A 23,541-nucleotide genomic window follows, 5' to 3' on the forward strand; every position below is an offset into this window, starting at 1 on the left:
AGTCAATAGTGTTTACAGAGTTGTGTGGCCTCAAGCATTTCGGTAATTTGCATCAGAAAGTCAATAGTGTTTACAGAGTTGCTGATGAGAAGGTTCATAGTGTGTGTCCTATGTGATTAGGAAAGGATGCTAAGGTTGTCAGTCTATGTACTGTTTTGATGTACCAATGTTGTTTAGTTAATTTGAATGATGATTTGAAAGCTACGCCGAATCTCTGCAAAAGTGATTGTTTGTCAACCGGGAAAGTCATCCCGAGTGTATATGCTGTATATATATGTAAATATTGAAATGTGGATGTAATAAATTTTCTTTACATCTGTTCTTATCAGCTTAATATCTGATACGAGTCCTATTTGGACTCAAGATATTAAACTAATTTTTTGCCACTTGGCGCCGGGAAGGGGCTTGCTCCTCCGGCGCCGCGGGTTGTCCCGGCGTTGCACTGATGCCGGGTTCGGCCCACGACCCCCTTCGGGGGGCCTGTAAACAAACCCAAAATGAGAAACGAGCACTTTAGGGAAAGGCATTGAACGCTATGCATTGGATTTCATGTCTTTTTCTAGCGCTGAGTTCAAGTTTCTTGCTTGATAGCCAGTAGGTTTCTGCAGCCTATACGCACTGTAATGTTATGTTCTGCTGCTACTTTCGTGTGCCGAGGTGTTTTTGAAGTGCCATTCTCTTTTTTTTTCGAGCAAATAAACAGTACAGTGGCGTCCAAGACAGGTGTGTCTGTGTATTCTGGAGCCTCCTAGCAGCGCGCAAAGTACCAAAACAAACCTCATTAAACCCTACACGACGGCCGCTGTCGTGTCTTGCCAAAATGCTGTGCTGCGTCCTGTACGCGAGAACGATGTCTCTCTCTCTCTCACACACACACAAACGCACACAAGGGGGGGAGGGGGGAAGGTCCAACGCGCGCGCGGGGTTTACAGGACATGCAGAAAGCGCCAATGTTTGCACAACTGCCCGAGCTAATCGCTTTGTTTACGCCGCCCTTCATTTTTACTTTCACACTGCAAACCGAGCGCTTTCAGCTCCTTTTTACCGTGATCAAGAAAATCTCCTTGCCGCCGGCTACACGCGATAGTAATGTAACTCTATGCTACGTCCCGTCGTGTTTCTGCAGTGTTTTCCGTGTTTTTTTTTTTTATTGCAATCACGGTCAGCTAGGCACCGAGGAAAGCGTGCGCGCGTACTCTGAAGCCTCCTAGCAGCGCGCAAAGTAAACACAACACTGAGCCAAGAAGACATTCCAGAGCTACCTGCTCAGGGGACGTGCGCTGCGTCTCACGTTCTCGATACGCAAACACGTACGCGCCAGCGCTCGCGCGTTCCACAGACCAAGCAAGAAACGCAAATGCTGGAGGAGTTAACTGCATAATGATTTCGTTGATTTTGGCATTGAAGTCGCTCTCCTCTGCACGGGCAGTGGTGCGCGCACCCGTCATGTGTACAAGTGGCGCGCAGAAACCGGCTCGCGAGGCATTTTCAAAGCGCCGAAAAGAGTTGTGCCGCGCCTCCGACAGATGGCGAAAGGGGCACTGCTATGCCGTGAAGCGCACCGCTCTGCAGTCGTCCTTCGGCGTCCAGCCCCGAGCCCTCGCAAATCGTTCCCCAGCAGTGTGTTGGCGGGCGCGTTACATATCGTCGGATCTCTGCGACGGCTGCCCCAATCTCGCCACGCCACTAGAAGAAACGCGCTCCCTGACTGTGCACTTTTGCTTCCGAGCCGCGTCTGCCATCGTCGTTTCGATGAAACGCGAGTGCTAACACCCGGCGACACTGCAGGCCGCTCGTCTACATAAGCAGCTGTCTCGCTGCGAGTTTGTTTTCACTTAGTGGTTTGCCCGCGTCCCAATGTCTGTTTTTGCATGTGCGTAAGTGTTTGCATTGTACTATAGTGGTGTGTGATCATTATGTATGTATGGTGTGTTTTTTTTGCGTTTGCCGTGTGTTTACTAGCGAGAAATGCATGCTGCTGCTCGCTGCCGTATCTTGGGACGCGTTCCCGGGCTCGTTACATATCGTCGGATCTCTGCGACGGCTGCCCCAATCGCGCCACGCAACTAGAAGAAACGCGCTCCCTGACTGTGCACTTTTGCTTCCTTCGCGACCGAGTTGTTCGAGCCGCGTCTGCCATCGTCGTTTCGTTGAAACGCGAGTGCTAACACCCGGCGACACTGCAGGCCGCTCGTCTACATAAGCAGCTGTCTCGCTGCGAGTTTGTTTTCACTTAGTGGTTTGCCCGCGTCCCAATCTCTGTGTTTGCATGTGCGTAAGTGTTTGCATTGTACTATAGTGGTGTGTGATCATTATGTATGTATGGTGTGTTTTTTTTTTGCGTTTGCCGTGTGTTTACTAGCGAGAAATGCATGCTGCTGCTCGCTGCCGTATCTTGGGACGCGTTCCCGGGCGCGTTACATATCGTCGGATCTCTGCGACGGCTGCCCCAATCGCGCCACGCAACTAGAAGAAACGCGCTCCCTGACTGTGCACTTTTGCTTCCGCCGCGACCGAGTTGTTCGAGCCGCGTCTGCCATCGTCGTTTCGTTGAAACGCGAGTGCTAACACCCGGCGACACTGCAGGCCGCTCGTCTACATAAGCAGCTGTCGCGCTGCGAGTTTGTTTTCACTTAGTGGTTTGCCCGCGTCCCAATCTCTACGTTTGCATGTGCGTAAGTGTTTGCATTGTACTATAGTGGTGTGTGATTATTATTTATGTATGGTGTGTTTTTTTTTTTGCGTTTGCCGTGTGTTTACTGGCGAGAAATGCGTGCTGCTGCTCGCTGCCGTATCTTGGGACGCGCCGCGTCCTTCCGCAATCTTGCGTAAGTGTGCTCGCTGAGCGAGCGCATTTCTGCTTGCGACAAGCTTTTTTGGTAATCGTTAGCTGTCGCCTGCGGGTTGAATGCAGAGAGAACATACAAACGAGTGACCGCGTGCCCTGCGGTGAAGCTCGACACGTGGCGAAGGCCGCCGCGGGGCGAGTGCCGGCTGCCAATGTTTGGGCTCGCCTTGTGGCCACAGTTTTGCTCGTGCTGTGTTGCGGGTCGGAGACTAATTAGAAAGTTAATTAGCGCTATCGCTTCTCGGCCTTTTGGCTAAGATCAAAAGTGTAGTATCTGTTCTTATCAGCTTAATATCTGATACGAGTCCTATTTGGACTCAAGATATTAAACTAATTTTTTGCCACTTGGCGCCGTGAAGGGGCTTGCTCCTCCGGCGCCGCGGGTTGTCCCGGCGTTGCACTGATGCCGGGTTCGGCCCACGACCCCCTTCGGGGGGCCTGTAAACAAACCCAAAATGAGAAACGAGCACTTTAGGGAAAGGCATTGAACGCTATGCATTGGATTTCATGTCTTTTTCTAGCGCTGAGTTCAAGTTTCTTGCTTGATAGCCAGTAGGTTTCTGCAGCCTATACGCACTGTAATGTTATGTTCTGCTGCTACTTTCGTGTGCCGAGGTGTTTTTGAAGTGCCATTCTCTTTTTTTTTCGAGCAAATAAACAGTACAGTGGCGTCCAAGACAGGTGTGTCTGTGTATTCTGGAGCCTCCTAGCAGCGCGCAAAGTACCAAAACAAACCTCATTAAACCCTACACGACGGCCGCTGTCGTGTCTTGCCAAAATGCTGTGCTGCGTCCTGTACGCGAGAACGATGTCTCTCTCTCTCTCTCACACACACAAACGCACACAAGGGGGGGAGGGGGGAAGGTCCAACGCGCGCGCTAGGTTTACAGGACATGCAGAAAGCGCCAATGTTTGCACAACTGCCCGAGCTAATCGCTTTGTTTACGCCGCCCTTCATTTTTACTTTCACACTGTAAACGGAGCGCTTTCAGCTCATTTTTACCGTGATCAAGAAAATCTCCTTGCCGCCGGCTACACGCGATAGTATTGTAACTCTATGCTACGTCCCGTCGTGTGTCTGCAGTGTTTTTCGTGTTTTTTTTTTTTCATTGCAATCACGGTCAGCTAGGCACCGAGGAAAGCGTGCGCGCGTACTCTGAAGCCTTTTTTTCATTGCAATCACGGTCAGCTAGGCACCGAGGAAAGCGTGCGCGCGTACTCTGAAGCCTCCTAGCAGCGCGCAAAGTAAACACAACACTGAGCCAAGAAGACATTCCAGACCTACCTGCTCAGGGGACGTGCGCTGCGTCTCACGTTCTCGATACGCAAACACGTACGCGCCAGCGCTCGCGCGTTCCACAGACCAAGCAAGAAACGCAAATGCTGGAGGAGTTAACTGCATAATGATTTCGTTGATTTTGGCATTGAAGTCGCTCTCCTCTGCACGGGCAGTGGTGCGCGCACCCGTCATGTGTACAAGTAGCGCGCAGAAACCGGCTCGCGAGGCATTTTCAAAGCGCCGAAAAGAGTTGTGCCGCGCCTCCGACAGATGGCGAAAGGGGCACTGCTATGCCGTGAAGCGCACCGCTCTGCAGTCGTCCTTCGGCGTCCAGCCCCGAGCCCTCGCAAATCGTTCCCCAGCAGTGTGTTGGCGGGCGCGTTACATATCGTCGGATCTCTGCGACGGCTGCCCCAATCTCGCCACGCCACTAGAAGAAACGCGCTCCCTGACTGTGCACTTTTGCTTCCGAGCCGCGTCTGCCATCGTCGTTTCGATGAAACGCGAGTGCTAACACCCGGCGACACTGCAGGCCGCTCGTCTACATAAGCAGCTGTCTCGCTGCGAGTTTGTTTTCACTTAGTGGTTTGCCCGCGTCCCAATCTCCGTTTTTGCATGTGCGTAAGTGTTTGCATTGTACTATAGTGGTGTGTGATCATTATGTATGTATGGTGTGTTTTTTTTGCGTTTGCCGTGTGTTTACTAGCGAGAAATGCATGCTGCTGCTCGCTGCCGTATCTTGGGACGCGTTCCCGGGCTCGTTACATATCGTCGGATCTCTGCGACGGCTGCACCAATCGCGCCACGCAACTAGAAGAAACGCGCTCCCTGACTGTGCACTTTTGCTTCCTTCGCGACCGAGTTGTTCGAGCCGCGTCTGCCATCGTCGTTTCGTTGAAACGCGAGTGCTAACACCCGGCGACACTGCAGGCCGCTCGTCTACATAAGCAGCTGTCTCGCTGCGAGTTTGTTTTCACTTAGTGGTTTGCCCGCGTCCCAATCTCTGTGTTTGCATGTGCGTAAGTGTTTGCATTGTACTATAGTGGTGTGTGATCATTATGTATGTATGGCGTTTTTTTTTTGCGTTTGCCGTGTGTTTACTAGCGAGAAATGCATGCTGCTGCTCGCTGCCGTATCTTGGGACGCGTTCCCGGGCGCGTTACATATCGTCGGATCTCTGCGACGGCTGCCCCAATCGCGCCACGCAACTAGAAGAAACGCGCTCCCTGACTGTGCACTTTTGCTTCCGCCGCGACCGAGTTGTTCGAGCCGCGTCTGCCATCGTCGTTTCGTTGAAACGCGAGTGCTAACACCCGGCGACACTGCAGGCCGCTCGTCTACATAAGCAGCTGTCTCGCTGCGAGTTTGTTTTCACTTAGTGGTTTGCCCGCGTCCCAATCTCTGCGTTTGCATGTGCGTAAGTGTTTGCATTGTACTATAGTGGTGTGTGATTATTATTTATGTATGGTGTGTTTTTTTTTTGCGTTTGCCGTGTGTTTACTGGCGAGAAATGCGTGCTGCTGCTCGCTGCCGTATCTTGGGACGCGCCGCGTCCTTCCGCAATCTTGCGTAAGTGTGCTCGCTGAGCGAGCGCATTTCTGCTTGCGACAAGCTTTTTTGGTAATCGTTAGCTGTCGCCTGCGGGTTGAATGCAGAGAGAACATACAAACGAGTGACCGCGTGCCCTGCGGTGAAGCTCGACGCGTGGCGAAGGCCGCCGCGGGGCGAGTGCCGGCTGCCAATGTTTGGGCTCGCCTTGTGGCCACAGTTTTGCTCGTGCTGTGTTGCGGGTCGGAGACTAATTAGAAAGTTAATTAGCGCTATCGCTTCTCGGCCTTTTGGCTAAGATCAAAAGTGTAGTATCTGTTCTTATCAGCTTAATATCTGATACGAGTCCTATTTGGACTCAAGATATTAAACTAATTTTTTGCCACTTGGCGCCGTGAAGGGGCTTGCTCCTCCGGCGCCGCGGGTTGTCCCGGCGTTGCACTGATGCCGGGTTCGGCCCACGACCCCCTTCGGGGGGCCTGTAAACAAACCCAAAATGAGAAACGAGCACTTTAGGGAAAGGCATTGAACGCTATATGCATTGGATTTCATGTCTTTTTCTAGCGCTGAGTTCAAGTTTCTTGCTTGATAGCCAGTAGGTTTCTGCAGCCTATACGCACTGTAATGTTATGTTCTGCTGCTACTTTCGTGTGCCGAGGTGTTTTTGAAGTGCCATTCTCTTTTTTTTTCGAGCAAATAAACAGTACAGTGGCGTCCAAGACAGGTGTGTCTGTGTATTCTGGAGCCTCCTAGCAGCGCGCAAAGTACCAAAACAAACCTCATTAAACCCTACACGACGGCCGCTGTCGTGTCTTGCCAAAATGCTGTGCTGCGTCCTGTACGCGAGAACGATGTCTCTCTCTCTCTCTCACACACACAAACGCACACAAGGGGGGGAGGGGGGAAGGTCCAACGCGCGCGCTAGGTTTACAGGACATGCAGAAAGCGCCAATCTTTGCACAACTGCCCGAGCTAATCGCTTTGTTTACGCCGCCCTTCATTTTTACTTTCACACTGTAAACCGAGCGCTTTCAGCTCATTTTTACCGTGATCAAGAAAATCTCCTTGCCGCCGGCTACACGCGATAGTAATGTAACTCTATGCTACGTCCCGTCGTGTGTCTGCAGTGTTTTTCGTGTTTTTTTTTTTTCATTGCAATCACGGTCAGCTAGGCACCGAGGAAAGCGTGCGCGCGTACTCTGAAGCCTTTTTTTCATTGCAATCACGGTCAGCTAGGCACCGAGGAAAGCGTGCGCGCGTACTCTGAAGCCTCCTAGCAGCGCGCAAAGTAAACACAACACTGAGCCAAGAAGACATTCCAGAGCTACCTGCTCAGGGGACGTGCGCTGCGTCTCACGTTCTCGATACGCAAACACGTACGCGCCAGCGCTCGCGCGTTCCACAGACCAAGCAAGAAACGCAAATGCTGGAGGAGTTAACTGCATAATGATTTCGTTGATTTTGGCATTGAAGTCGCTCTCCTCTGCACGGGCAGTGGTGCGCGCACCCGTCATGTGTACAAGTGGCGCGCAGAAACCGGCTCGCGAGGCATTTTCAAAGCGCCGAAAAGAGTTGTGCCGCGCCTCCGACAGATGGCGAAAGGGGCACTGCTATGCCGTGAAGCGCACCGCTCTGCAGTCGTCCTTCGGCGTCCAGCCCCGAGCCCTCGCAAATCGTTCCCCAGCAGTGTGTTGGCGGGCGCGTTACATATCGTCGGATCTCTGCGACGGCTGCCCCAATCTCGCCACGCCACTAGAAGAAACGCGCTCCCTGACTGTGCACTTTTGCTTCCGAGCCGCGTCTGCCATCGTCGTTTCGATGAAACGCGAGTGCTAACACCCGGCGACACTGCAGGCCGCTCGTCTACATAAGCAGCTGTCTCGCTGCGAGTTTGTTTTCACTTAGTGGTTTGCCCGCGTCCCAATCTCTGTTTTTGCATGTGCGTAAGTGTTTGCATTGTACTATAGTGGTGTGTGATCATTATGTATGTATGGTGTGTTTTTTTTGCGTTTGCCGTGTGTTTACTAGCGAGAAATGCATGCTGCTGCTCGCTGCCGTATCTTGGGACGCGTTCCCGGGCTCGTTACATATCGTCGGATCTCTGCGACGGCTGCACCAATCGCGCCACGCAACTAGAAGAAACGCGCTCCCTGACTGTGCACTTTTGCTTCCTTCGCGACCGAGTTGTTCGAGCCGCGTCTGCCATCGTCGTTTCGTTGAAACGCGAGTGCTAACACCCGGCGACACTGCAGGCCGCTCGTCTACATAAGCAGCTGTCTCGCTGCGAGTTTGTTTTCACTTAGTGGTTTGCCCGCGTCCCAATCTCTGTGTTTGCATGTGCGTAAGTGTTTGCATTGTACTATAGTGGTGTGTGATCATTATGTATGTATGGCGTTTTTTTTTTTGCGTTTGCCGTGTGTTTACTAGCGAGAAATGCATGCTGCTGCTCGCTGCCGTATCTTGGGACGCGTTCCCGGGCGCGTTACATATCGTCGGATCTCTGCGACGGCTGCCCCAATCGCGCCACGCAACTAGAAGAAACGCGCTCCCTGACTGTGCACTTTTGCTTCCGCCGCGACCGAGTTGTTCGAGCCGCGTCTGCCATCGTCGTTTCGTTGAAACGCGAGTGCTAACACCCGGCGACACTGCAGGCCGCTCGTCTACATAAGCAGCTGTCTCGCTGCGAGTTTGTTTTCACTTAGTGGTTTGCCCGCGTCCCAATCTCTGCGTTTGCATGTGCGTAAGTGTTTGCATTGTACTATAGTGGTGTGTGATTATTATTTATGTATGGTGTGTTTTTTTTTGCGTTTGCCGTGTGTTTACTGGCGAGAAATGCGTGCTGCTGCTCGCTGCCGTATCTTGGGACGCGCCGCGTCCTTCCGCAATCTTGCGTAAGTGTGCTCGCTGAGCGAGCGCATTTCTGCTTGCGACAAGCTTTTTTGGTAATCGTTAGCTGTCGCCTGCGGGTTGAATGCAGAGAGAACATACAAACGAGTGACCGCGTGCCCTGCGGTGAAGCTCGACGCGTGGCGAAGGCCGCCGCGGGGCGAGTGCCGGCTGCCAATGTTTGGGCTCGCCTTGTGGCCACAGTTTTGCTCGTGCTGTGTTGTGGGTCGGAGACTAATTAGAAAGTTAATTAGCGCTATCGCTTCTCGGCCTTTTGGCTAAGATCAAAAGTGTAGTATCGCTTCTCGGCCTTTTGGCTAAGATCAAAGTGTAGTCTAGGTATATTACCTGACCCTCGGGGGCACTTTTGCGAGCTCCTGATCTTCGTGGACCATCTACAAGCCATGGACTCGGACCTGCTGCCCTCGGACCCCTCGGACCTGCTGCGCTGCTGACCGGCCGCCATCTTGGAGGCGCCGGCCGCCTGGATCACCACTTGGATGGCCGCCCGGATCGTCTTGGCTGCCTCTTGGATTCCTGCTGCCCTGGAGGACCTTCTGCTGTTGCATGGGCATGCTATTTTGAATTGTTGTGCCGCTGCATGCCTGCATGGTTGTTTTGAAGTGCTGCGATGCTTTAGTCATAGATTCTAAAGTGTTGTGATGCTTCTACCTGCCCATAAGGCATGTTGTTTTGAAGTGTAGTGCTGCCACATGAATGCATGGTTGTTCTGAAGTGTTGCGATGCTTTAGTCATGAATTCTAAAGTGTTGTAATGCTTCTACCTGCCCACATGGCGCACCCTGGCGCTTCGGCGATGCTCAGAGTGTAGTGTCAAACACACACTTTGAAGCAACCGTCGCTGGTGCCAATCTTCGCACCACTTCTGCCCAGAGCGGCCGCCGAACCTCGGCGCTGCTTGCAACAGCTTGCTGCCTGCTGTCATAGACAGAATGACCAGGATCAGCAGAACCTGATGAAGCGCCACAATGGCAAGCGACAGGGCGCCAGTTGCGAGGCGCCGCAACAGCGGGATCCCGGTACCCACTCCGCGGACCCCTGAAACCCCGCCCACTCCACCGCCAGATGAGGGGTACTAACCCCGCAGAGATGGAGATACTCTCTTTATCTCCTTTCCAGCCCCTCAGCCTTTCAGGTGCACAGAGACGGGCTGCACGTCAGCATACTCTGCTGCTGCATGGACAAGCAGGCGTCAGTCACTGCAGAGGCACCTCGAAGGAGACCACGGCATGCGAATTCGCCGTACGGTCAACCTCTGTGCCCTGTGTGGGGATACGCTAGGTGCAAAGCCCACAACACACCCTTGCCTGGCCAATGGCAGGGCCACCGCAGCCCCCACACAGCAACGGTTCCAGTGCACTGACTGCCCGTCGTCCTTCCCTTCCAGGAAGGGCCTGCACAACCACACGCTTTGGCATAAGAAAGAGGAGGCCAAGCGACTACGTGCAGCCAGCTCCCAGCCAAGCACCACCCCAGGAGATGACGAGGGGCAGAATGAGGGGCAGCCGCCGGCACAAGCCACACCGGCATCAGGCAGAGCTGCGAGCCGGCAGAACGCCCAAGCTCCCAGCAGCCCAGAACCAGGCCACGGGGAGGAAAGCCAGACGCTAACCCCCCACCAAAGTAACACCCTTGCCTCGCAGGCCACCGGGGACTCCACTCCTTGCCAGTCGGACCGGTCTGCCACACCCACCCAGCTGTTCTCGCAGGAATGCCCCAGCATGGGAAGGAGTCCGCAGATCGACGACAACGCAGGAGGGGAGGAGGGTGAAGGAGACAACCCAGCAGCCGCGCTTGTCGATGACAGCTCTGTTCTGAAAGAACACACGAAACAGCTGCAGCGCGTGCTCAAACTGGAGCCAAATGACGAGGCCTGGGACCAGTTCCTTGAGGTTCTCGATGACGCTATGACCACAGTGGCAAGCACTGTCAAGCTGCCCACTACCACAGAGGAGGGAAGATCCCGGCGCGAGGTCAACGCCGCAAATGCACAGCAGATCCAGACTCTGTACCGTCGCAACCGCCGCCGTGCGGTCCGTCTGATCGCTGAGGGCCCCTCCCAAATGTGTCCAATCCCGCCGGGGGAACTGCAGGAACACTTTTCCGCAGTATGGGGGAACAAAGAGGCAGATACAACACTGCTGACGCAGCGACTGCCAGCCCCAGGGGAGGTGAACATGACCCCACTCACACCAACAGAAGTAGCGGCAAAACTCCGCCGCTGTGAGAACACTGCCCCCGGCAACGACCGACTTACCTACCACCATTGGAAGTCCGTCGACCCTGAAGGTTGCTTCCTGGCAGTAGTTTTCAATGTCTGCCTGCAACATTGTCGAGTTCCGGACTGCTGGAAGGTGTCCCGCACGGTACTCATCTACAAGAAAGGCGAGAAGAGCGATCCCACAAATTGGCGGCCCATCTCCCTTGGAAACACTATCGCAAAACTGTATGCCGGATGCCTTGCGTCCAGGCTGCAGGGGTGGTTGTGCGACCATGGGGTCCTGTCGCAATGCCAAAAGGGGTTCCTGCCACACGACGGGGTGTTTGAGCACAACTTCGTGTTGCAGGAGCGCCTTGACGCAGCGCGTACAGGGGGGGCTGACCTATGCGTGGCGTTCCTCGACTACGCAAACGCCTTTGGGTCCGTGGCCCACAACGCCCTCGTTGAAGCGGTTCGAGGTGCAGAGGCTGGAGACGCCTTCACCAGCATTGTCCGGGACCTGTACAAGGACAACTCCACCGCCATCATAAGCGAAGGAGGAATGACGGAACCAGTCAACATCAACGCTGGTATCCGCCAAGGGTGCTCACTCAGTGGCCTCTTATTCAACATGGTACTCGACCCAGTGATCAGGGCAGTACAAGGAGGTGAGCGGCAGCATAAGATCCTGGCTTATGCAGATGACCTGACCCCGATAGGCAGCAGCCCAGCAGAACTGCAAACACGCATCAACGTGGTAGCTGCACTATCAAAGAAACTGGGGATGGAACTCAACCCGAGGAAATGCCGCACCCTCCACATGTCTGGGCAGACCCCCGTGGGAACCAGGCCCACCACATTCAAAGTCGGTACCGAGGAGATACCGCACATAGGCGACTTCGAGAGCCATGCCTTTCTTGGTCGCCCTGTTGGCTACAGGGTACTACCTGACACGGCCTGCGTAGATGACGCAATCGCCCTAGGGAAGCGCCTCCTCACGTCAATGCTAGCCCCCTGGCAGAGGCTGGACGCCATCAAAACATTCCTGTACCCGGCACTGAACTTTGCCATGCGAGTCGGAGCCGTGGGAAAAGAGGAATGGCGCCGCCTCGACGACACTCTGCGACCCCTCATCAAGCAGACGCTGTACTTGCCTGCCAATGCATCAAACAAGTACCTGTACGGCAGCGCAGGTGCAGGAACTGCGGGGATTCCAGAGGCAGCCGAAATCAGTGACGCATGCCGCATCGACGGCGCGTTCAAACTGCTCTCCTCACCAGACAGCGAGGTTCGCGACCTAGCACTGCAGGCGCTGACCAAGGTGACGGAACGAAGGCTGCGGCGACCAGTGACGGAGGAGGATATGGAAGCCTACCTATCGGGCGAAACGGAAGGAGACTTCCGGGCCACAGCGACCCAAGTCCAATCAGTCTGGACGGAGGCACGCAAAGCCTCACGACGCATGGGAGTGGCCTGGGAACTCGGACCAGAGGGGGCGCGGATCACCTGTGGAGACAAGACAATCTCGCCCAAGCACAGGCACCAGGTGGTCCGCACCTTGCGAGGCATAGCCACAGCTGCCAATGACCAAGCACTGCAGGAGCAACCCAGCCAAGGCAAGGTGATGGAATGTGTCGCCGCCGACCGTGCCAGCGCACACTTTATGCGGTCCGGTAGGTACACTAGATTCGCCGACTGGCGTTTCGTCCACCGAGCCCGGCTGAACCTGCTGCCCCTCAATGGCGCGCGCCCTTGGGCCTCCGCAGCTGACCAGCGGTGCAGAGCGTGTGGCTACCAGCAAGAAACCTTGCCACACGTCGTCTGCCACTGCATGGTCCAGAGCCAGGCCCTCGCACGTCGCCACAACGCCATCGTGGACCGCATCAAAGCGGCTGCCATGCCGCGGTTCACGGTGAGCCACGAGAACCGGCCGGTCGGAAACTCGAGCCTGAGACCGGACCTGGTACTGGTTCGAGGGGAGGAGGCCATCGTGATCGATGTTGCCTGCCCCTTCGACAACCGCCGAGCTGCGTTTCAGGAAGCTCGACGGGCGAAAGAGGATAAGTACGCAGGCATCAAGGAGTACTTGTCCCGGCGCTTCCAGCGAGTCACGGTGGAGGCGGTCATCGTCGGTGCCCTGGGGTCCTGGGATCCAGAGAACGACCGGGTCCTGCGCCGCCTCTGCAGCAAGAGCTACCTGCGGACCATGAAGCGCCTGGTCGTCAGCGAGACCATCATGAGGAGCAGGGACGTCTACGCGGCACATATTGCTGGGAAGCGCTAGGCGCCCTCAGATTTTTTTTTTGTAAATATTGTAGATAGTGTAAATAGTTTTTGTATAAATTCTTTGACAACCCTTTATAGGCACTTATAAATTGTATAAATTCTTTGACAACCCTTTATAGGCACTTATCTTTTTCTTTTATTCCTCTTATTTTTATACTGTATACGTTTAAAATATGTATAATTTAAATCATTTGCACCATCAAATGTTATGAACATATAATAAAAACTCTGTTGTGTAGTAGCTCTGTCCCGGCCGGTCTGTTTCGCGGTCGGGACTTAGTTTTTTCGCAGAAAAGTGACGCGGCCTTAGCTGCCGCTACGGCCTCGCCCAGCGAGCCCTCTGCTCCTTCGTCGCGCTTCATTGCGCAGCTATCTTCTACCCCGGCCCGCTCAGCGGAGATTCACCAAGAAAAGATGGAGTATCGTGCTCCCCCACCCAAGGCGCACTGCTTCACCTTCACAGCACCCGCCAACTCGACCGTTGATAGCATCGTCCACGGTTTCGATGCTGTCATCGGACCTCGCCAACTCGACACCCTGCAACATCGTGGCGGCATGCGTTTCTGCATCGTCGTTGCATCGGCCGCTGCCGCTTCCAAGCTCAACGCAGTGGGACACGTCATCCTTAGCGGCGTGAAAACGCCCGTGCACTGCGTCGGGCCGCAGGTCGTCGTGGTCACTGTGATGAGGCTCGAACCTATCCACAGTGAGGCCGACTTGGGAGCCGCTTTTTCGCCCTTCGGCAAGGTACTTTCCATCCAGTACCCCACCTTCAAGGGCTTCAACTACCTCAAGACGGGCCAGCGCATCGTGAAGGTGCAGATGCGGAAGCCTATTCCGAACTTTCTTGAGGTTCGAGGTGTTCGAGTGCAGTGCGAGTACCGAGGTGTGCAACGTGTGTGTGCCCGTTGCGACCAGGCCGGCCACAACGGGAATGAATGCAAGACCCCCTGGTATTCGCGCTGCCAGAAATTCGGCCACGAAGAGGAGCGGTGCAACGAGGGATGCCGGCGATGCGGAGGTAGCCACGCCACCGCCGACTGTTTACGCCCTCGTACCTACGCTGCAGCCGTCGGCGACTTCCCCGCCCTACCAGCCACCGCGGCGCCACGACTGGCCGAGCCCCCTGCTACTACGGAGACGGCCCCTCCAGCGCAACCAACCACCAGCGCACACGAAGGCCCCGCCTCAAGCTCTGAACAGGAGGAGCTCGCGCTGCCCGCTTTGGACAGCGACTCCGAGTCCTCCTTTTTCGACGTGCCCTCCCCTCTTTCGCCCTTCGGACCCGCCGACGGAGGACGAGATGCGCAGGAGGAGTGCCCCGCGACCACGAGCACGAGCGAGGAGTCTTCGGCTGAGGTTTCAACGCCTTCCGAAGAGACCGACGCCGCGACGGCCCCCCCTCCGCGTGAACGCGATGGACCCGCCCGACCGCCAGGCAAGGGTTCCAAACAAGGCACGCGCCGCTCGAGCGGCACGAAGAAAACCGCCACGCCCACGGAACACATCTCGAGACCACCCAGCCCCGCCCCCGCAACTCCCGCCGATGACATCGAGGATGTGGACATGGCCAGCGCGCGCTTCGACCCCACGAAGCGCTGCCTGACGTCATCCACGGACTCGGATGGAGCGGGTGAGAGCAAAAAGAAGCTCCGCGTGCCCAACCCGCCACGATAGGTTTTGTTTACCTGTTTATGTTAAAGAGCATCAACGCAAGTAGCGCAGTTATTATCATAATGTTTGTGCACTTTCTTTCCTTGAATGCTCAGGGCTTTCGTAAACTGGACAAGCAACGAGAGATAATGCACTTCGCTCGGGCGCGAAACGTTGATGTTCTTTTCCTACAGGAGTGTAATTTTCGTTCACCGCTGGACATTTCAAATTTCCGAACCCGGTTTTCAGTACCCGCATTCTTTACTCTTTGTAATTCGGTTGCCTCTGGTGTGGGTGTTGTTTTCTTAAAGGCCAGTCTACGCGAGAGAGCTCATGTTACCTTTGGGTTCGATGGGCGTGCCATCGCGGTAGACTTTGACATTGGTTCCCGTCGTGTGCGCGCAGTTAATGTATATGCCCCCGCCCAGCGCCACCTCTCGCCAGCGTTCTTTGCCTCACTCGATGTGTTTCTGTTAGTAAGCTACCCCACGTTTTTAGTGGGGGATTTCAACTGCGTGACCGATCCCATCCGCGATGTTCGTGGGCCAGGGCAGGGCAGGCCGTATAGGGGGGCTAGCGCATTGAGAGATTTGCTGGAGCAGTTTTGCCTGGAGGACGCCTGGGTGCAAATCCATGGCGACGAATATGCAGCCACATGGTCGCGCGGGAGTTCGAGCAGCCGGTTGGATAGGTTTTACTTTCCTCCGCAGCTCGCCCGCAGCGTCATCGGCTGCGATATTCTCTCCTTTCCTCTAGGTACTCCTCGGGTATCTGACCACTTCCCCGTTTCAGTGAAGCTCGCGTCAGGCAGTGCAGCGTCTAGTGAGGCAATGTGGCGCATGGACGTTTGCCTGCTCGCTGATCAGACCAGCGCGGCGAGCATTCGTGCGTCGCTCGCGGCAGAACCGCATGAATTAGATTGGGAGGAGCGGAAGGCAGGTTGGCGGAGCCTGCTCATTAGGGAGGGCCGTGAGCGGAGGGCTCGCATTTCGAGCGAGCTAGACGACACGCTCTACAAGTTGCGCATCATTAAGGGGTCAGAGATGACCTTTATGATGAGCGACTACGAGAGCCTCCTCAGGGCGCGGTATGAGCGGCTGCTGCGCCAATCGTCGGCGGCGTCGTGTCGCTCGCTCGTGCAGGGTAGGCCAATATCAGACCCAGACGTCTTGCGATATGTGAGGGCAGGCTCTGTAGAGGCACAGGGCCGCACTTACATCCCTCACGTGGTACTCCCGAGCGGCGAGGAAAGTGACCGGCCAGAAGACATTGTCTCCACCTTTACAGGGTTTTTTAGCTCACTGTTTAGGTCGGAGAGCAGTGTTAGGGCACCTACTGACTTTGCTCAGGAAGTCTACAGGTTTTGCGGGGAGCTCCCCCAAGTTCCTGGTGACTTGGCGGAGTTGCTAGTCAAGCCGGTCACCATGCCGGAGTTATGGGAAACCGTGCAGTCTATGAACGTGTCCTCAGCCCCGGGGCCTGACGGCCTCCCGTTGGGCTTTTATAAAACGTTCTTTAACGTGCTCAGACACCCTTTGCTCGAGATGGTTAACAACTTCCTCGCGCAAGGGCACAAGCCGGTTTCCTTTAACGAGGGCAGAGTAGTTTTACTACTCAAACCGGGTGGCGAGGTTTCCGACCCGAAGGCTTACCGTCCTATTTGCCTCTTGAACACTGATTACAAGCTAGTCACCACCATACTAGCGAGGCGCATAGGCAAGACCCTGCCGCACGTAGTGAGTCAGGCCCAGGTGTGTAGTGTGCCAGGGCGCACTATCACTACGGCGCTTAGCCTAACTCGCGATCTGTTTACTTTCGCGTCACGGACGGGGATTAGCGGCTGCTTCCTTTCACTCGATCAGGCGAAAGCCTTCGATCGGGTGGAGCACCGCTATTTGTTCGCCGTGTTGCGAAGGTTCGGTTACCCTTCCGAGTTAGTGGACAGGCTCCAAGAGTTGTACACAGGAGTCAGCGCGGCAGTGGTAGTCAATGGTAGGCTGTGCCCCAGCTTTGCAATAGGACGAGGAATTAGGCAGGGATGCCCACTTTCCCCCCTCCTATTTGTACTGGCCATCGATCCGCTTTTGCGTGGGATTCACTGCTCCGCCGATATACGAGGCTTTCCGCTCCCAGGACAGGAGCAGGTTAAGGTGTCCGCGTATGCAGACGACGTCTCCTTGTTTCTACGGGACTCCGGCAGCTTCGTGGCGTTCACGCGCCTCTTTAACACCTACAGCGAGCTGTCGGGGGCCCAGATTAACATGGGGAAGAGCCGGGCGCTGCGTTTCGGCGCGTTCCCGGTCGATTTGCTGGGTGGAGTTGAGCGGGTAGAGGCCATTAAAGTCCTCGGTGTGACCTTTCGCGATTCGGGGGAGGTAGCACGAGAGACTTGGAAAGGACTCCTCGTGAAGGCGGAGAAGCGGCTCGAGGTTGCCGCACGGTTTAAACTGTCGCTCGCCGAACGCGCCTACATCATCAAGGCGTGTGCCTCAGCAGCCTTCTATTACGTGGCCAGGGTTGCGCGCCCACCGCGCTTCGCCACGCGCAAGATTGAGACGCTGCTCTTCTCGTTCTTTTGGGGCGGGAAGACAGAGAGGGTGGCACGAGCGCTTTTGCGCCTGCCAGTTAAGAAAGGAGGTTTTAGCCTGCCTAACGTGCAGCACATGTGCAGCGTTCTCGCCTTGCGCGGGTTTCTGGACCTTGTGCGAGACGAAGAATACGCAGGTAGAAGGTTGCTTGAGTACTTTCTGGGAACGACGCGGGCGATGTTCTTCGACAGTCCCTACACAGGCCCGTCAGCAGAGCAACCCCCGCAGTTCTACAAGTATGTAGTCAAAACACGGAAGGATATCGTAGAGCAGCTGCCAGGTGTGGAGTTTGAGTTCCTCCCCCCGAGCAGGATCTGCGAGCTGCGAGCCGTCTCGGAGCTCACACACGAGCAGGCGGAGCGATGTGGGCGACCGCGCTGGGCCCAGTTGACATCTCGGGCTCTTCCAGCGAAAGTCCGTGATTTCGGGTGGGAGCGGGGATGGGGCGTTTTGCCCACGGGAGACCGCGTAGCCGCGTGGGGAGTAGCGCCATCCACCCGATGCCCGCAGTGTGGACAGCACGAGACGGCTCAACATGCTTTTTTCGAGTGCCGCACAGCGCGCACCTTTTGGCGCCTGCTAGCGCGAATGTTTTCTGTTCGCCTCCGGCCGAACTCGAGATCGCGCGATGCGCTCGTACTTTTTCTGCTGGGGGTTGGCACGCTAGTGTTGTGGAGGCGTCGCGGAGTGGCTTCGCTTCGCGCTAGGCCGCAAACCACGATGTACCCCATGCTATGGAAAGTGCGCTCGTTACTGATGGCGCACTTGGAAAACGAACTCGCCACACTTGGGGAAGCGGCCTTCCTTCGACGCTGGTCGTGCCGCTTTATCACCGTTCAAGAAGGTCGTGTTTGCCTCATTGTCACCGCGGCGTCACGATAACCTTTCTGTAAAAGCGCAGGGAAGGCACACCGAGGTTTCGGCCGAGGTTTGCGTCCTTGCGCTTGCACTTATCTGGTTGTACAGCGCGAACAACCGCTGGTTTGTCATCTCTGCGTGTAGCAGATGACGGCCGGCGAGTTTGTTTACATTCGGCGCGCAGCCATTTGCGCCATAATGAGCTGTGCATAATGAGCTCTCCGCTGGGCATAATGAGCTCTCCTTGGCGAGGCGCGCAGTTTGAATACGCGTCGTCTGCTCGCGGGTACCAACAACAAACCGAGCGGATGGTCCTAAGCACGTGCTTTCGTGTTTGTAGCAATGTGTTTTGTAGCAATGTGTTTGTGGCAATGTGTTTTGGTTGGCACATGTGCCACCTGCTGTACCTTGTTGTTTGTTTTGCCTTTTGCGAGGTATTGCAAGGCAACACATCAGTATGCTGAACTTTGTGTGAAAAAGATTGTGCAGTTTACCATGTCATTCAAAGGAACTCTGGCACTATAGGAACATTGTTTACATTGGAACTTCGGTACTTGTGCTGCTATTTTGATATACAGATGTAATAAATCCCTCTTCATCTGTTCTTATCAGCTTAATATCTGATACGAGTCCTATTTGGACTCAAGATATTAAACTAATTTTTTGCCACTTGGCGCCGTGAAGGGGCTTGCTCCTCCGGCGCCGCGGGTTGTCCCGGCGTTGCACTGATGCCGGGTTCGGCCCACGACCCCCTTCGGGGGGCCTGTAAACAAACCCAAAATGAGAAACGAGCACTTTAGGGAAAGGCATTGAACGCTATGCATTGGATTTCATGTCTTTTTCTAGCGCTGAGTTCAAGTTTCTTGCTTGATAGCCAGTAGGTTTCTGCAGCCTATACGCACTGTAATGTTATGTTCTGCTGCTACTTTCGTGTGCCGAGGTGTTTTTGAAGTGCCATTCTCTTTTTTTTTCGAGCAAATAAACAGTACAGTGGCGTCCAAGACAGGTGTGTCTGTGTATTCTGGAGCCTCCTAGCAGCGCGCAAAGTACCAAAACAAACCTCATTAAACCCTACACGACGGCCGCTGTCGTGTCTTGCCAAAATGCTGTGCTGCGTCCTGTACGCGAGAACGATGTCTCTCTCTCTCTCTCTCACACACACAAACGCACACAAGGGGGGGAGGGGGGAAGGTCCAACGCGCGCGCTAGGTTTACAGGACATGCAGAAAGCGCCAATGTTTGCACAACTGCCCGAGCTAATCGCTTTGTTTACGCCGCCCTTCATTTTTACTTTCACACTGTAAACCGAGCGCTTTCAGCTCATTTTTACCGTGATCAAGAAAATCTCCTTGCCGCCGGCTACACGCGATAGTAATGTAACTCTATGCTACGTCCCGTCGTGTGTCTGCAGTGTTTTTCGTGTTTTTTTTTTTTTTTTTTCATTGCAATCACGGTCAGCTAGGCACCGAGGAAAGCGTGCGCGCGTACTCTGAAGCCTTTTTTTCATTGCAATCACGGTCAGCTAGGCACCGAGGAAAGCGTGCGCGCGTACTCTGAAGCCTCCTAGCAGCGCGCAAAGTAAACACAACACTGAGCCAAGAAGACATTCCAGAGCTACCTGCTCAGGGGACGTGCGCTGCGTCTCACGTTCTCGATACGCAAACACGTACGCGCCAGCGCTCGCGCGTTCCACAGACCAAGCAAGAAACGCAAATGCTGGAGGAGTTAACTGCATAATGATTTCGTTGATTTTGGCATTGAAGTCGCTCTCCTCTGCACGGGCAGTGGTGCGCGCACCCGTCATGTGTACAAGTGGCGCGCAGAAACCGGCTCGCGAGGCATTTTCAAAGCGCCGAAAAGAGTTGTGCCGCGCCTCCGACAGATGGCGAAAGGGGCACTGCTATGCCGTGAAGCGCACCGCTCTGCAGTCGTCCTTCGGCGTCCAGCCCCGAGCCCTCGCAAATCGTTCCCCAGCAGTGTGTTGGCGGGCGCGTTACATATCGTAGGATCTCTGCGACGGCTTCCCCAATCGCGCCACGCCACTAGAAGAAACGCGCTCCCTGACTGTGCACTTTTGCTTCCGAGCCGCGTCTGCCATCGTCGTTTCGTTGAAACGCGACTGCTAACACCCGGCGACACTGCAGGCCGCTCGTCTACATAAGCAGCTGTCTCGCTGCGAGTTTGTTTTCACTTAGTGGTTTGCCCGCGTCCCAATCTCTGTGTTTGCATGTGCGTAAGTGTTTGCATTGTACTATAGTGGTGTGTGATCATTATGTATGTATGGTGTGTTTTTTTGCGTTTGCCGTGTGTTTACTAGCGAGAAATGCATGCTGCTGCTCGCTGCCGTACCTTGGGACGCGTTCCCGGGCGCGTTACATATCGTCGGATCTCTGCGACGGCTGCCCCAATCGCGCCACGCAACTAGAAGAAACGCGCTCCCTGACTGTGCACTTTTGCTTCCGCCGCGACCGAGTTGTTCGAGCCGCGTCTGCCATCGTCGTTTCGTTGAAACGCGAGTGCTAACACCCGGCGACACTGCAGGCCGCTCGTCTACATAAGCAGCTGTCGCGCTGCGAGTTTGTTTTCACTTAGTGGTTTGCCCGCGTCCCAATCTCAGCGTTTGCATGTGCGTAAGTGTTTGCATTGTACTATAGTGGTGTGTGATTATTATTTATGTATGGTGTGTTTTTTTTTGCGTTTGCCGTGTGTTTACTGGCGAGAAATGCGTGCTGCTGCTCGCTGCCGTATCTTGGGACGCGCCGCGTCCTTCCGCAATCTTGCGTAAGTGTGCTCGCTGAGCGAGCGCATTTCTGCTTGCGACAAGCTTTTTTGGTAATCGTTAGCTGTCGCCTGCGGGTTGAATGCACAGAGAACATACAAACGAGTGACCGCGTGCCCTGCGGTGAAGCTCGACGCGTGGCGAAGGCCGCCGCGGGGCGAGTGCCGGCTGCCAATGTTTGGGCTCGCCTTGTGGCCACAGTTTTGCTCGTGCTGTGTTGCGGGTCGGAGATTAATTAGAAAGTTAATTAGCGCTATCGCTTCTCGGCCTTTTGGCTAAGATCAAAAGTGTAGTATCTGTTCTTATCAGCTTAATATCTGATACGAGTCCTATTTGGACTCAAGATATTAAACTAATTTTTTGCCACTTGGCGCCGTGAAGGGGCTTGCTCCTCCGGCGCCGCGGGTTGTCCCGGCGTTGCACTGATGCCGGGTTCGGCCCACGACCCCCTTCGGGGGGCCTGTAAACAAACCCAAAATGAGAAACGAGCACTTTAGGGAAAGGCATTGAACGCTATGCATTGGATTTCATGTCTTTTTCTAGCGCTGAGTTCAAGTTTCTTGCTTGATAGCCAGTAGGTTTCTGCAGCCTATACGCACTGTAATGTTATGTTCTGCTGCTACTTTCGTGTGCCGAGGTGTTTTTGAAGTGCCATTCTCTTTTTTTTTCGAGCAAATAAACAGTACAGTGGCGTCCAAGACAGGTGTGTCTGTGTATTCTGGAGCCTCCTAGCAGCGCGCAAAGTACCAAAACAAACCTCATTAAACCCTACACGACGGCCGCTGTCGTGTCTTGCCAAAATGCTGTGCTGCGTCCTGTACGCGAGAACGATGTCTCTCTCTCTCTCTCACACACACAAACGCACACAAGGGGGGGAGGGGGGAAGGTCCAACGCGCGCGCGGGGTTTACAGGACATGCAGAAAGCGCCAATGTTTGCACAACTGCCCGAGCTAATCGCTTTGTTTACGCCGCCCTTCATTTTTACTTTCACACTGTAAACGGAGCGCTTTCAGCTCATTTTTACCGTGATCAAGAAAATCTCCTTGCCGCCGGCTACACGCGATAGTAATGTAACTCTATGCTACGTCCCGTCGTGTTTCTGCAGTGTTTTTCGTGTTTTTTTTTTCATTGCAATCACGGTCAGCTAGGCACCGAGGAAAGCGTGCGCGCGTACTCTGAAGCCTCCTAGCAGCGCGCAAAGTAAACACAACACTGAGCCAAGAAGACATTCCAGAGCTACCTGCTCAGGGGACGTGCGCTGCGTCTCACGTTCTCGATACGCAAACACGTACGCGCCAGCGCTCGCGCGTTCCACAGACCAAGCAAGAAACGCAAATGCTGGAGGAGTTAACTGCATAATGATTTCGTTGATTTTGGCATTGAAGTCGCTCTCCTCTGCACGGGCAGTGGTGCGCGCACCCGTCATGTGTACAAGTGGCGCGCAGAAACCGGCTCGCGAGGCATTTTCAAAGCGCCGAAAAGAGTTGTGCCGCGCCTCCGACAGATGGCGAAAGGGGCACTGCTATGCCGTGAAGCGCACCGCTCTGCAGTCGTCCTTCGGCGTCCAGCCCCGAGCCCTCGCAAATCGTTCCCCAGCAGTGTGTTGGCGGGCGCGTTACATATCGTCGGATCTCTGCGACGGCTTCCCCAATCGCGCCACGCCACTAGAAGAAACGCGCTCCCTGACTGTGCACTTTTGCTTCCGAGCCGCGTCTGCCATCGTCGTTTCGTTGAAACGCGAGTGCTAACACCCGGCGACACTGCAGGCCGCTCGTCTACATAAGCAGCTGTCTCGCTGCGAGTTTGTTTTCACTTAGTGGTTTGCCCGCGTCCCAATCTCTGTGTTTGCATGTGCGTAAGTGTTTGCATTGTACTATAGTGGTGTGTGATCATTATGTATGTATGGTGTGTTTTTTTGCGTTTGCCGTGTGTTTACTAGCGAGAAATGCATGCTGCTGCTCGCTGCCGTATCTTGGGACGCGTTCCCGGGCGCGTTACATATCGTCGGATCTCTGCGACGGCTGCCCCAATCGCGCCACGCAACTAGAAGAAACGCGCTCCCTGACTGTGCACTTTTGCTTCCGCCGCGACCGAGTTGTTCGAGCCGCGTCTGCCATCGTCGTTTCGTTGAAACGCGAGTGCTAACACCCGGCGACACTGCAGGCCGCTCGTCTACATAAGCAGCTGTCGCGCTGCGAGTTTGTTTTCACTTAGTGGTTTGCCCGCGTCCCAATCTCTGCGTTTGCATGTGCGTAAGTGTTTGCATTGTACTATAGTGGTGTGTGATTATTATTTATGTATGGTGTTTTTTTTTGCGTTTGCCGTGTGTTTACTGGCGAGAAATGCGTGCTGCTGCTCGCTGCCGTATCTTGGGACGCGCCGCGTCCTTCCGCAATCTTGCGTAAGTGTGCTCGCTGAGCGAGCGCATTTCTGCTTGCGACAAGCTTTTTTGGTAATCGTTAGCTGTCGCCTGCGGGTTGAATGCAGAGAGAACATACAAACGAGTGACCGCGTGCCCTGCGGTGAAGCTCGACGCGTGGCGAAGGCCGCCGCGGGGCGAGTGCCGGCTGCCAATGTTTGGGCTCGCCTTGTGGC

The 23,541-nt window shown here is 54.9% G+C and overlaps 3 non-coding genes and 2 pseudogenes across 3 annotated transcripts; all 5 read left to right on the plus strand.

Moving 5' to 3' along the window:
* Positions 1 to 299: 299 nt before the first annotated feature.
* LOC144150317 (U2 spliceosomal RNA) lies at positions 300 to 468 on the plus strand (annotated as a pseudogene).
* A 2,613-nt stretch (positions 469 to 3,081) lies between these two features.
* LOC144150295 (U2 spliceosomal RNA) lies at positions 3,082 to 3,274 on the plus strand. Its single transcript, XR_013318490.1, has one exon. It is a non-coding gene; the product is annotated as a U2 spliceosomal RNA (small nuclear RNA).
* A 2,675-nt stretch (positions 3,275 to 5,949) lies between these two features.
* LOC144150296 (U2 spliceosomal RNA) lies at positions 5,950 to 6,142 on the plus strand. The gene has a single exon (XR_013318491.1). It is a non-coding gene; the product is annotated as a U2 spliceosomal RNA (small nuclear RNA).
* A 12,611-nt stretch (positions 6,143 to 18,753) lies between these two features.
* LOC144150319 (U2 spliceosomal RNA) lies at positions 18,754 to 18,917 on the plus strand (annotated as a pseudogene).
* A 2,283-nt stretch (positions 18,918 to 21,200) lies between these two features.
* Positions 21,201 to 21,393, plus strand: LOC144150297 (U2 spliceosomal RNA). Its single transcript, XR_013318492.1, has one exon. It is a non-coding gene; the product is annotated as a U2 spliceosomal RNA (small nuclear RNA).
* Positions 21,394 to 23,541: the final 2,148 nt, after the last annotated feature.

This window comes from Haemaphysalis longicornis, unplaced genomic scaffold, assembly GCF_048455015.1.
Source record: "Haemaphysalis longicornis isolate Haplotype H1 unplaced genomic scaffold, Haemaphysalis longicornis Haplotype H1 scaffold_8, whole genome shotgun sequence".
Classification (NCBI taxonomy): domain Eukaryota; kingdom Metazoa; phylum Arthropoda; class Arachnida; order Ixodida; family Ixodidae; genus Haemaphysalis; species Haemaphysalis longicornis.